Raw genomic sequence first — 15,234 nt, forward strand, 5'->3', positions numbered from 1 at the left:
AAAGTTGATGAAATATTTTCAGACAGCCAATGATAGAGTCAATAGTACATCTTTCGGAAAGGAATGGGTTTGATCAGAATGGCCTTTAGTCTGTATATGTCTTTTTTCATGTTCATATAATAACCTGCTGTATTTGCGAATACTCCCAAGTAGTCAGGACCTTTTGAGGCACTCAGCTTGCTTGAAACGTTTTCATTGTATTTGGGCCTTCAGTCTGAAACACAACAGCAATGGGAGACTGTTAGAAAACGGCATGTCATCTACTTCACAGGACTGCATCAAACAGGCAAGAACAGAGGCATTTCCTTTTTAATGTTATGGCAGAAATAGCAGCCATATTCGACTCACATTAACCCTTTCATTTCATTCTATAGTTACCATAGAGTCTTACAGCATGGAAACAGGCCCTTTGGCCTAACTTGTCCATGCTGTCCCTTTTTTAATGGCCTCCTTCTGCACTGTAGGATTCTATGCTAGTCCCAATTGCCCGCTTTTGGCCCATATCCCTCTATAGCCATCTTACCCATGTAACTGTCTGGATGCTTTTTAAAAGACAAAATTGTACCCACCTCCACTACTACTTCTGACAGCTTGTTCCAGACACTCATCACCCTCTGTGTGAGAAACTTGCCCCTCTGGACCCTTTTGTATCTCTGCTCTCTCACCTTAAACCTATGCCCTCTAGTTTTAGACTCCCCTACCTTTGGGAAAAGATGTTGACTAACTAGCTGATCTATGCCCCTCATTATTTTATAGACCTCCATAAGATCACCCCTAAGCCTCCTACGCTCCAGAGAAAAAAGTCCCAGTCTATCCAGCCTCTCCTTATAACTCAAACTGTCATTTGTAAACAGTCACTTGGTAGTACAGAAAGTAGTGCTGAAAAAAGAGACATGTTGCTGAAATGTTTCATCTTGTATTCATCAGGATAAATGAAAGAATGCCAAATTTCAAACGATCACAACAATTAAACTATAGGAGAAAATGGTGCTGGTTAATTGGCAAGTTGACTCTGATTGGTCAAGGTTTTGCCATGGAGAAAGCAACAGGAAACTGTAGGCTCCTCAAGCTCCCAGTGATTGATGGAACACTAAACTATTCAAGTTTTGGGTGGGACAGTATTCGCCAACAAGAACCACCAACTAAATATTTATAATTCCTTGTACTTCATTTTAAAACATTATTTACATTTATATTCATTTTATGGATCCCAAAGTGAATGTTTCAAAAAGTGATACCTCGAGTACTTAAAAAATGCTTAGCTCCCAGTTCAGCATGTTTGTGTTCAGTAAAGGTCAAACAATGAATCAATACCCTCTCTCTCTCGCTCTCTCTCTCGCTCTTTGAATTTCATTTGCTCCCTACTCCGTCTCAATCACTCTCCTTTCTAACACTTTACCATTTCAGAGTTTGTGAAGGGGCCCTAACATTGCTCGGTTTATTAAAAGTGGCAGAAAGGTGACAAACTGCAGAAACAACAGCTTTTTATGTGTACAGTTGGTGAGAATGTAAGAAATACAAGGTCAGTCATGGCACATTTGTAATAATGATTATTTAAATCATTCTCAACAGTTAATGAGCCATTGACCTGGTGTAAATAGTGACAAATTTGTTAATTTTGTTCTGGAGTGCATAGCAACTCGAGAAATTACCACGAAGCTGATGGGAAAATATAATTTAATTGTTTTATTCTTTCATGGGATGCAAGTTTCACTGGCAAGGCTTGCATTTGTTCCCATTGCCCTCAAGAAAGTAGTGGTCATCCACTTTCTTGAACCATTGAGCTCTGGGAGTCAGGGGGTGAGTTATTTCACACAATTCCCAGTCTCTGACCTGCTCTTGTAGCCACAGTATTTATGTGACTGGCCCGGTTAAGTTTCTGGTCAATGGTAAACCCAGAAACTTGCTGTTGGGAGAGTCAGTGATAATTACCGTATTGAATGTCAAGGATGGTTAGATTCTCTCATTGGAGATGATCATTGCTTGGCAATTATGTAGCTCAAATGTTACTTGACAACTATTAGCCCAAGCATGAATGTTATTCTGGTTTTACTGCATATGGATAGCAAATGGTACTGAACATCGTACTCATCAGTGAATATCCTGACTTCATGGTGGAAGATGGTCATCGATGAAGCAGCTAAAGGTAATTGGGTTGAGGACATTACCCTGATGACATCCTTGGGCTGAGATAATTAGCCTCCAACAACCATAACCATTTTTCTTTGCGCTGCATATGACTCCAACTAGTAGACTGCTTCCTCCAATTCCCATTAACTTCATTTTTGCTCAGGTTCCTTGATGTTACACTCAGTCAAATGCTGCCTTGAGTCAAGGTCAGTCACATTCACCTCACCTCTGGAATTCAACTCTTTTGTCCATGTTTGGGCCAAGTTTGTAATGACATCAAGAGCTGAGTGCCCTGGCAGAACCCAAACTGAGCATCAATGAGCAGGTTTTTGCTGCATAAGTACTGCTTAATAGCACGATCTATGAAAACTTCCATCACTTTGCTGATGACCAATTGATAGGACTCTAATTTGTCCTGCTTTTCATGGACAGGACAGATCTGAAAAATCTTCCACATTGATGCCAGGTGTTGTAGCTGTACCAGAATAGCTTGGCTAGGGGCACAGCTAGTTTTGGAGCACAAGTCTTCAGTACTAATGCTGGGATGCTGTCAGGGCAAATAGCTCAGTATAGTCCAATATCTTTAGCCATGCTTTGATATCACCTGGAGTGAATGGAATTTACTGAAGACTGGCATCTATGATGGGGACATCAGGTGTTGAGAGTACTAGTAAATACAGCAAAAGAGCGACACATTTTCCTCCTAGCCTTCAAAGATGCCCAAAAGACTAATGTGACAGGAAGCTACATATTATCTCTCCAAGACTTGAAAGATCTGATTGAAAATCCAGGAAAGGGCTTCAAGTAAAGCAGAATAGGTAGTTGTGAATATTGCTGCAAGAACATAAGTGGACATGAAAGAATGCAACACATGTTTGATTATAGATGTACACAATTGATAAAGAATAATGCTAAGAAGGATGTAGAAAATAAAGATGTAATGACAGTATCAGAATGTGCAAATTTGTAAAATCCAAGAGAATGGCAGAAGGAAATCTATTTCAATTCCCAACATCTTTATGTGTAAAGGCATAACATGACAGTGAGGCATAACCTATAGCATAAGGAAGGGAAACTTTCCATTGTAATTCTAACTGATATGGTGGATTCTGTTTCTACTTAACTTTCATTTGCCAATTTGAAAAGTGGTTACATAAAGTTGACCACACTCATGAGCTGATTATTAGAACATGGGAATCATCAGCAAACCAAAATCCCAGGTATTTTATAATCTGCCTTATAATTCTTTCTGTGCTTCCTGCATGCTCAGAGGCACAAAATGCAATGTCCTTAACAAAAATATTATAATGGAGCGAATCTGACCAAAAAATGGCAGCGTTGTTTCTGATGAGAAAACCAGAATGTTTCTTCTCCAGAGAAACTGGTCAGCTTTCTCTCCAGATTCTACCACATACACAAAAAAAAATTAAGGGGGCGCGATTCACGCCATCCTAGAGGGAACAGGGCCTACACATACCGGCAAAACCCAGCTGCTCAGAGATTGGGGGTTGTGCCATCTTTAAAGAGCACCCTGATCAGAACTGCAAAAAAAGCTGTCCCCTTCCGCCCCCCCCCCCCCACCCCACCCCCAGAGGCTCCCGTCCCCACCCCCAATTGGAGCCAGCATTTGCTTCTAATTCCACCCACCTCCCCCCGCACAATCATCGGTCCCTTCTTCCCCCTCTCCTTTTCAACGGTTATTGCCAACATCCCCCTCTGGTCAAACTGCTCCCAGTCCACAACCACAGCTGCATGAATTCTCCCAACCCCCCCACCACCATGAGACTCCCACTGGAACCCACCCCTTGGCACAGGTCGGCACTGCCGGATTGCATGGGCATGGTGCCAGCTTAGCAGTGCCAACCTGTGCCAAGGGACAGTGCCAGGAGACATTATGAGGGCAATGCCTGGCCATGTCCCTCCCCGGAGCCTATACTTACTTTTACACCCCAGGGGAGATCCCCATAACAAGTTCAAATCTGTGTGAACTTGTTGTAAGCTGTGCTGCGTGACATCACGTTGGTGCAGTTTGAAGATATGACCGGGGGCGGGGGGGGTGATTTAATAATATTGAAGTGCAGGTCCACGACGCCTGTTATGGGCATGGGCATGACGACATCACTGGCAAGGAGTGGGGAAGATCCAAAATCATGTTCTCAGAGGCAAGAACTGAGACTTTTTTTTATACTTTTCCAATTCAATCAAATCAAATCCAATTCAGAGTCTCAACGAGTTGAGACATTTCAGATCCAGGCTGACAAGACAGGGCGAGCGACCAAACCACCCTGTCCTGGGCCTGATCTACATGAGCCAAGCTGATTGGAGAAGGGGGAGGTTCCTCCTCCAAGACTTGAGCTCATTTGCATCTTAGCCAAAAGGCCGAGATGCCGCTTTTAAAAATTGCTTCATATGAAACCTAATGACCTCGACCAAGTGCGGCCGACCATGGGCTGCCGTCCATACACTTGATCTTAGCTAAAAGGCCGAGAAGCGATCCGTTGAGCCCCTGCTTGCAACCTCGCAGACAGCAAACATGGGCTCATTGTCTTTCAGTGAATAATCTGATTCAATAAGCCTCATCTAGCAAATGAGTAAGCTGAAGATGAGTGTTTGTAACGAATAACAAGAGCTAAAAGTTTAAGAGAATATGAAATTCCTCATCAGCAAACATTTCTGCAATAGGGTATTGCCAAATATCTTCTGCTTGTCGGAACTCCTGTTGCTCCTATATGCCCTGTTTGCTGTTTATGAGCAGATCTTCCACTCACCTGACGAAGGAGCAGCGCTCCGAAAGCTAGTGGCGTTTGCTACCAAATAAACCTGTTGGACTTTAACCTGGTGTTGTTAGCCTCCTTACTGTCGGAACTCCAGACATGGTGGGATGGGTTTCCTGCAGCCTGCAGAGTGGGAAACGTGGCATGCATGGTGCTTGAATCAAGTGGGAGCCAACATTTTGATTTCCTGATGATGAGTTGAGTTGCAGAGATTTAGTATGCAGCAAGTCAGGCCTCATGGAAGCCTGTGCCGGGTTCATACTTGTAATATAGTCGCATGCCATGAACACTCATTAGCGTGAAACATTTTCTAAATTACATTCTAGCTTCAAGATAAAGTTAGCGGTGCACGAGAATCTCATGGCATCCACTTCACTTTTGGCTTTGTGCAATTACCTCTAATATCAGCTGTTTTCCATGTCGAACTCTGCATCACAAGAACAAGATGGAGGGGGGAACAGTTGGCTTTTAGATGCTGGAAGTAGGAGCAGCAGGAAAGGGTAGATGGTGGCTTTTGGATGAGGGAGGTGAAGAGGAGGGAAGAAATCCAGATGCAGGGAAGTCTGGATGAGGGAAGGGCCTGGGTTTGGTGGTTCTGTCAGGGAGATGGGAAGCTGGTCCTGTGCGTTGATGGTGCTGAGTGGTGGAGGGAACACACACAGGCACAGGGGGAGTTGAATTCTGTAGGGCGAGGGCAGGTCTTGTGTCAGGGCTGGGTATTCAATGATCTCAGAGGATGGGACACAGCACAGAAAACCATTGAAGATGATAAGCGTACACTTTGAGTCAGACTAGGCATTTGGCAGGGATGGCACAGGAGGAAAAGATAGCATATCAAGGGTTATAGTGATAGGATTTAGGGTAATGGAGAAGGTTCAAACATCACAGAGGTTATGCTGGGTAGGTTAAGGGTAATGGGTGCGAACATGAAAGTGACAGGAAGAGAGTTGCAGCTATAAGTAGTGTTAGAAAATGTAAATTTAAAATATCCTGAGCTCAAAGTGACAGGTGATTCATACAAATATATATAACTTGTATAAACATTCACAATAGTGTGTTTTTACTTTAGTCACGAGTACATAATGATAATTCTTCGGTGACTTCCATAGTAAGAGAGCTAAATTTAAATAGCAGACTCATGGTTGGCTCACATTAATGGTTCCAGAGAAAATATAGTGGAAGGTGCAGGAATGGGCCCGAAAAGTCACCTGCACCATATTGAGGGGCTTGTATAAAATGCTGCCAAATGGATTGTTGATTTAAATGGGAGGAGGAACATCTAGGAGTAGATTTGTGTGCGCGCACATTTGGCCAATTAAAGGGAATCACTGATCATTAGATGTATGATGAGAACCATGGACAAGTAAGCTCCTATTTTTGTGTCTGTCCTCTTAATACAAGGTAATTACTGCAATAACAAAGGGCGTCATTCACCCAATTTTCCTGCAGCCTCAGGAGCAGGAGGAAAGGATGTGATGAAAGAGACAACAATTGGGGCAAGAATGCCAACAGCAGGCAGCATAAAAGGGTGGCTGGTCAAGATGGAGCCATCTAGGGAATGCATTATCACAGCCAGCCACTGGCACATCTACCCCATCCTCAGGACAAGAACTACCTACTTCCAAACATCAGAGAAATAACGCCAAAGATGACCGAAGATATGACGGGAAATTGTATTGGAGATTGTGGGATTATGCATCAAGATCTGAAGCCATGTGGATTTAGTGGGAACCTCATGCCTGTCACTTCAAGCTCACTGTGGTGCTCAATTTCTTCCCCAGCGATGGCTTTTAGGACATGGCAGGTGACTTATGTGGCATCATGCAGGCTACCAGACAAAAGATTCATAATGGAGATGACCAATGCCCTATCCTGTCATGCCAATGATTTCATTCACTTCCCCATCAATGATGTTCATATGTTCCTAGTCACTGATCTCATTCCTCTCCCTGGCACCTCTCTCAGACAGAACCAGACTGTTTACAAGCAAGTGCCCCATTTGAACCGGACTTAAGCTACCAACCCCATATCCTTCCCAGCACCATGAATAGCTACTTTCCCCCAACCTAGTTTCAGCCATCTCCTTCTATCTGAAGCAGAAACCTTCATCCATGCATTTGATACCTCCAGATTTGTCTGTTCTAATACTCTGTCTAGCCTCCAATGTTCCATACGCTATATACTTCAGCTCATCCAAAATTCTGCTATTCATATCCAAGCTCAAAGTCCTGTTCATCCATTACCATTGTTCTTGCTAATCAGCAATGGTTTCTGATTTGCCACTTCTTTTATTGCTCTTCCTCCTGCACACAACTCTTTCTCTGACCTCTAGTTGCAAGCGGCACTGATCTCTCTCTTCATTGCAAGGAGTGCTGTTTTTTTTTATATAGAGGTGGGGATGTACAAATCCCAGCATCTTAAGAAAACGCAATTTCAGTATTCTGGCACCTGAACCTTTCCAATGATTGGCCTTAAAAATGCAGCCTTCCTGTCCCTCGTCTCTATATGAGAAGCCTGTATATGATCAGTATCCAATAGAACTGGAGCAAAACAAAAGGCAGGTCCTCACCTCATCGATAACTCATCAAATCTTATTTAAATGGAAATACTTGGTTCAAAGTTTTGAAATTTGAGAAACTGCAGCGCAGCGAAATATTGGTGCAACATGAATGGAAAATCTGTGCTTATTTGTTCGTACAATGTGCCAAATGCAGGCACGAAACAGAAACAAATGAAAAGAACTTTCACAGTCTGGAAACTGATAATCTTATTCAAAGAGTTCATAAGTGTGAAAGGTATGAAAAATTCACATTAGTCTCCTGAGGTTGGCAAAGCGTGTGAATGTGAAATCCCCATTGGCAAACTTTTGGATATAACACGTCCTGTTGTATGAGTCAATTTTTGGAGAGGCAGGAAGAATTTGGGAAATAAAAAGATTGTGAACATTATTGGTCTGTATGAGTAAGATAGTGTAGATAAATGACAAGTAATGATGACACAAGCTGGTTATGTCATTCCCACGAGTGGAGCTCTTTACTCTGATATTTATATCCCATTTGCAATGCCTGCAGAAAAAAAAATGTAATTTTATGATGTTATGACCTTAGCAATGTTTGCAATGTCAGGGTGTCACACTTGTTTCAATATGTGCCTTTTACATCCTCATAAACATTCTAAGTTATTGAAAGCAAGACGTGGCTTAGTTGAAATTACTTCACCTTTGGGCAAGTGTGAATGTAATTGGCCAAATAAGAATCAAGAGGCACTTATGACAAAGAAAAAAAAATAACCTTCACGATCTCAACCACACCATTGCATTTTAAAATGTGTTACTTTATATTCCAAATCAACAGAGCTCCATTTCCCCTCATTTTTAGTGAGATATGAAGAGAAGGTTGAGCATGCTTATGAATCAGCATGCCTGACATATCGAATGTAAGAAACAATAGGATATGACAATTTTAGCATTTATAGACAAAATATCCTTGAAAACATTTATGAGAAAAATCTGCATCAAAATGAACTACCACAGTCAAAAGCCTTCAAAGTATTTCTGATTGCTCTCTCACTGTCAGCAGTGAGCTTGATGAAACAAGCATCAACATCGACCTTGGAATTTGAGGGCTCACAGTGCCTTCTTGTTATTCATTTTCTACCTAAAGCCCTCAACAATAATCATTTCAAATCATACTCCTCCTACATATATATGAGGGAAAGACACTGCAGACAATGAGCATTGGGAAAGGGAGAGGTAATCAAAGGCTGCAATAGAGAATCAAAGGCCTAAATTATTAATAAAACTGGATCAATATCCACAACATTGAACCTACATCTAAACTTTTCTATAATGAGGGAGTCTTGATATATTACCATCACATGGGGCTCCAGTACAAAGACCAAAAACCACCTGACAGAAATCATTTAAATGTCTCTCTCCATTGAGGTAAGGAGTGATGTCAATCTATAGGCTCAGGACAATCTGGCGAGATCTTCCCACTAGAAAGGTTGACCAAGTTTAGTTTATCGCAACCCTTCAGGAATGACAATCAAATGAGAAAAACTGTAGTACTAGCCCCTTTAAGGGGCATGTGTTGGCATGGTCATGTGACCCAATCGCTCAATGAGGAACTCCCTCCCTAACAGGTGTACTTACACTGCGGGGACTACAGCTATTCAAGAAGGTAGATCACTACCACCTTCTCAGGAGCAATTAGGGATAGGCAACTAGCTATGCCAGCAACACCCACACCCAATCAGGTTGAGTTTGTTTGAGTAAGTTGCGAGTATCTAGGTAGCTCATTTGTTGTCATAAACTTGAATTTTCAAAAGCTTAAAAAAGTGCCGTGCAATAGGCAAATTATAAATGGAGTCCTGTGGGATTGGAGGACAGATGTTAGATTGAATAAGGAGTTGGAGTCTCTTCAGAAAAAGGTTCTTATTAATAGTGGTGGTTTTGTATGGCAACTTGTAATTGAGTCCCAAAGATGGTCAGTTGTAGGATGGTTACATTAAAAATCTTTATTAATGATACAGATGCAGATAGAATAGATAGAATCATCCAGTGCAGAAGGAGGCCATTCAGCCCATTCAGTCTGCACCGGCCACAATCCCACCCAGGTCCTATCTCCATAACCCCATGCATTTACTCTACCTAGTCCCTCTGACACCAAGGGGTGATTTAGCCTGGTCAATCCACCTAACCTACACATCTTTGGACTGTGGGAGGAAACCGGAGCATCCCGAGGAAACCCACATAGATACGGGGAGAATGTGCAAACTCCGCACAGACAGTGACAGACAGGATTCGAACCTGGGTCCCTGACGCTGTGAGGCAGCAGTGCTAACCACTGTGCCACCCTATTGAGGAAACCTTTCTTTAAGTTTAAAGGTGATTGAAAGATCAGTGTAGCTGTGAAGACCTTAGATGAGCTGATGATAATCATATCTTGATGTGAAGGATTGTAGTATTAAGCATATGGCTAAAACTAATGCCGGGTATGTGTGCAATTTGCAGAGTTCCTGTTAAACTGGACAAAAGACCAAGGTATAAAAATATAGAAACCACTAATATTTAACAACTAATGTTGTTTGCCTGTAGGAAAATCAAGTAGAGGATTAGAATGTTGGGATAATCTAATACAAAACAAAATAAGACTGTTCAGGTATAAGACTAAGTCGGGACATCACCTGAACACTGGCTGGAATTTTATTAGACAATTTAGAGCGAGATTGGCGACATGGGGCCACAAAATGGTGCAGGAAAGTGGGGGTGGCAGTATAATTATCTTTATGTCATCTTGCCAGTTGCGGGGAAGGTGGAAACATCCCTCCCACCTAGAGCCCAAATGAATCACTTAAATGGCTAATTTAGGGCCACTTCCCACCTCCATTTCCCTTTTACCAGTAGGAGCAGGGCCCTATGCTGCATGGGGCGACCAAGTAAACCATGACAACCTCATGGGCTCGAGGGAGGTGGACTCCTTACTTGGGTACTCTTTGCCCCACTGAGGGGGGACCCAGCAGCATGGCCACCACCACAGCAACGGCACCACCTGCCCTCATGAATTTCCCCTCCATCCCTGTCTGGCTGGCATCTGCATTCCCAGACCCCTCTTACCTCATTGTGAGGGCGTACATCCAAGGATTGGCTGGCAGTTCTTGGGGATGGGCACAAATTAATTGGATGTGGCTGATGAGTTACGATCCCGGGTCCCACTGGCCACCATTTGGGTCAGCCATTCTTTGGGTCTTCGACAGATCCCGCTGCCACCACCATGTCCAGTATTAGTTCCCCCACATGGTGAGTAATAGAGGAGCTGGAAATAGCTCAAAGGAGGACTACTAGATTGATAGCTAGCATCAAAATCCCTCAATTCATGTGAAAGCCTTTGTGCTTTGGGCCTTTTTAAACTCTAGAAAATTGCAGAATTCTTGGAGATGTGGTGGAGACTTTTGTAATAATTAGCAAACTAGACATTGTCCATATGATGGGCCATTTGAGTGAGATAGGTTGGAGTGAATTGGGAACATATGTATGTTACATAAGCATAAAACTAAGTTAGGTTTTGGGAGATTTTGTTCCTTTTTCAACAGAGGGAAGATAAATAGCATTGAGAAAGATCAACACCAGTTGAGCAGATGGGGTATGGAATGGCAGATGGCTTTTAATTCAGATAAATGTAAAGTGATGCATATTGGAACAGGAAATGACAGCTCATGCACATGATAAAAAGCATTATCTTTACTGAAAGAGGACATGGGATAAGATTTCTGGGTGATTTCTTTTTTAAATCACTCATGAAATTACCTGGTAAATGTAAAGCTATTTTAAAAAAAACACTATGGTAAATCTCAAAGATATTTGGGTGTGTCAACATAGAGGATTCTAAACTCGAAAAGATCATTGCTGGAGTCACATTTGAAATACTCTAATTCTGCACTTTCTACCAGCAAAAGGGCATCGATACATTTGGGAGAATTTAAAGAAGAGTGATGAGGATATTTGTGAGACTTTGTTCAAAATCAGGCAGAGTGTAAAGCAATATCATTGGAGATAAGATTGGGACATAATCCACATCCTTAAAATGTGAAAAATGGGTTTGGAAACAATAGGAATAGCTAGCTATTGACTTAACAAGAGTTTATTGGTTCCTGTACTAATGGGGATGTGGCATGTGGAGACTAATAGTTCAGGGTTGAATAGTAAGATTGATGATGAATGAATATTCCAGAGTTTGACTTTACTTAACTTTGGAAAATTAAAGTATTTATGCAGAACTTTCCCTCAGAAGATTAAATGGGTTGAGAAAGTAAATTGAGTCTTTCAAAGGAGTACATTTAATGGAATGTTTTGAGACCAAATCAATGATTTTATTGCTGATGAGAGTCTTTATGAAAATCTTGAGATTATTCATTGACCTCTCAATCTGCTGACACACTGTCCAATTCATATCCCAGTGTCCCTTTAATCAATACCTCTACCTTGCAAAAGGAGATCAAACTCACTCAAAACTTCTTTCAATGTTCCTTCCTCTCACAATCTTCATGAATTTAAAATCCAAACTTGACATCATGTAATGTCTTCAAAATTTAAAAAACTTTTCAAAGTTCATTAATGGGATGTGGGTGATGCTGGCTAGACCACCACTTATTGCCGATCTCTAGTTGCGCTTGAAAAGATGGTGATGAGCTGCCTTCTTGAACTGCTGCATTCCCGGAGTTGTAGACACACCCATAGTGCTGTTAAGGAGGGAGTTCCAGAATTTTGAGTAGTGAAGGAACAGTAATATATTTCCAAGTCAGGAGGGTAGGGACTTGGAAAGGAACTTCATCAGCTAAGTGGACGTAGGTTCACAAACCTCCACTCACCTGAAGGAGCAGCACTCTGAAAGCTCATGATTCGAAATTAACCTGGTTGTTGTGAGACTTCTTACTGTGCCCACCCCAGTCCAACGCCGGCATCGCCACATCTCGTAGATGGTAAACAGGCTTTGGAAAGTCAGGAGCTGAGTTACTTTCCACAAAATTCCTAGCCTTTGACCTGTTCTGGTAGCCACAGTATTTATATGGCTAGTCCAGTTTAGTTTCCGGTTAATGGTAACCCCCAGCATATTGATAGTGGGGGATTCAGCAATGGAAATGCCATTGAATATCAAGGGGTGATAGTTAGATCCTCTTTTATTGGAGATGATTACTGCATAGCACTTGTGTGTCATAGAGTCATAGAGGTTCACAGCACAGAAACAGGCCCTTCGGCCCACTTGTCCATGCCGCCCTTTCTTTTTTAAAACCCCTAAGCTAATCCCAATTGCCCGCATTTGGCCCATATCTTTCTATACCCATCGTACCCATGTAACTATCTAAATGCTTTTTAAAAGACAAAATTGTACCCGCCTCTACTACTACCTCTGGCAGCTTGTTCCAGATATCACCACCCTCTGTGAAAAAATTGCCCCTTTGGACCCTTTTGTATCTCTCCCCTCTCACCTTAAACCTATGCCCTCTAGTTTTAGACTCCCCTACCTTTGGGAAAAGATATTGATTATCTAGCTGATCTGTGCCCCTCATTATTTTATAGACCTCTATAAGATCACCCCTCAGCCTCCTACGCTCCAGAGGAAAAAGTCTCAGTCTATCCAGCCTCTCCTTATAACTCAATCCATCAAGTCCCAGTAGCATCCTAGTAAATCTTTTCTGAACTCGTTCTAGTTTAATAATATCCTTTCTATAATAGGGTGACCAGAATTGTACACAGTATTCCAAGTGTGTCCTTACCAATGTCTTGTACAACTTTAACAAGACATTCCAATTCCTGTATTCAATGTTCTGACCGATGAAACCAAGCATGCCAAATGCCTTCTTCACCAATCTGTCCACCTGTGACTCCATCTTCAAGGAGCTATGAACATGTACCCCTAGATCTCTTTGTTCTGTAACTCTCCCCAATGCCCTACCATTAACTGAGTAAGTCCTGCCCTGGTCCAATCTACCAAAATGCATCACCTCGCATTTGTCTAAATTAAACTCCACCTGCCATTTGTCAGCCCACTGACCAATTGATCAAGATCCTGTTGTGGCACGAATGTTATTTATCATGTCAGCCCAAGACTTGATATTGTCCAGGTTTAGCTGCATTTGGATTATGGACTGCTTCAGTATCTGAGTTACAAATGCTACTGAACATTCAGCGAACATCCCCACTTCTGACCTTCTGATGGAAGGAAGGTGATTGGTGAGGAAGCTGAAATGGTTGGGCCTAGGACACTACCCTAGGACACTACCCTGAGGAACTCCTGCATCAATGTCCTGAAGCTGAGATGATCAGTTCTAATCAATTACAACCATCTTTTGTGCCAGATATCACTCCAACCTGTGGAGGATTTCCCCCTAATTCCCATTGACTCCAGTTTTGCTATGGTCCCTTGATGCCATACTCAGTCAAATGCTGCCTTGATGTCAAGGGCAGTCACTCCCACTTATCTCAGAAATTCAGCTCGTGTCCATGCTTGAACCAAGGCTATAGAGGACCCTGACAGAACCCAAACCGAGCATCCGTGAGCAGGTTATTGCTAAGTAACTGCCACTTGTTCACACTTTACTAATGATCAAGAGCAAAGTGATGGGGTGGTAATTAGTTGGGTTGGATTTCTTGTGTACAGGACATACCTGGGCAAATTTTCCATGTTGCTGGTTAGATGCCAATGTTATAGCTATACTGGAACAGTTTAGCTAGGGGGACAGCAAGTTCTGGAGCACAAGTCTTCAGTACTTTTGCTGGAATATTGTCAGGGCCTATAGCCTCTGCAGTATCCAGTGCCTTCAGTTATTTCTTCACATCACATGGAGTGAATTGAATTGGTTGAAGACTCACGGAGTTGCTGAGTACTTCTGGGAAAGGCAGAGATTGATCATCCACTCGGCACTTCTGACTGTAGATGGTTGCGAAGATAGTTTCAGCCTCACCTTTTGCCTGATGCGCTGAGCTCCTCCATCATTGAGGATGGCAATATTTGAGGAGTCTCCTCCAGTGAGTTGTTTAATTGTCCACTACCATTCACAGCTGTGCTGCAGAACTTTGATCCAATTCGTTGATTGTGTGATTGCTTAGCCTTGTCTATTACTTGCTGCTTATGCTATTTGGCGTGCAAGTAGTCCTGTTTTGTAGCCTCAGCAGGTTGACATCTCGTTTTTAAGTATGCCTGGTGTTGCTCCTGGCATTGCTCTTGGCATGCCCTCCTGCACCCTTCATTGAACCAGGATTGAACCCCTGGCTTGGTGTTAATGGTAGAATGGGAGATATGCTGGGCCATGAGGTTACAGATTGTGTTGGAGTACAATCCTGCTGCTGATGACCTACAGCACTTCATGAATGAACGGATCTTGCAGCTGAAGGTGAAACAAAGTCTATCCTACTACAGTGGTAGTGCCACACAACACGATGGAGGGTATCCTCAGTATGAAGCTGGGACTTCAACTCCACAAGGACTGTGTGGTGGTTCACTTCTATTGATATTATCATGGACAGCTGCATCTGTGGCAGGCAGTTTAATGAGGATGAGGTCAAGTATGTTTTTGTTCCTGTTGGTTCCCTCACCATCTGCTGCAATCCCAGTCTAGCGAACATGTCCATTAGTATCCAGCCAACTTGGTCTGTGGTGGTACTATCGATCAACTCTTCGTGATGGCCATTGAAGTGCCCCGCCCCCATACTACATGGAGGAAGCACTGAGGATGATTCAAAGTGGTGCTCAACATGGAGCAGTACCGATTGGTCAGTTGTGGGGGGACGGTACATGGTTTCCTTACCAATTTTTGAGCCAGTGCAGAGAGA

The sequence above is a fragment of the Mustelus asterias genome, chromosome 12 (genome assembly GCF_964213995.1).
Source record: "Mustelus asterias chromosome 12, sMusAst1.hap1.1, whole genome shotgun sequence".
In the NCBI taxonomy this organism is placed as follows: Eukaryota; Metazoa; Chordata; class Chondrichthyes; order Carcharhiniformes; family Triakidae; genus Mustelus; species Mustelus asterias.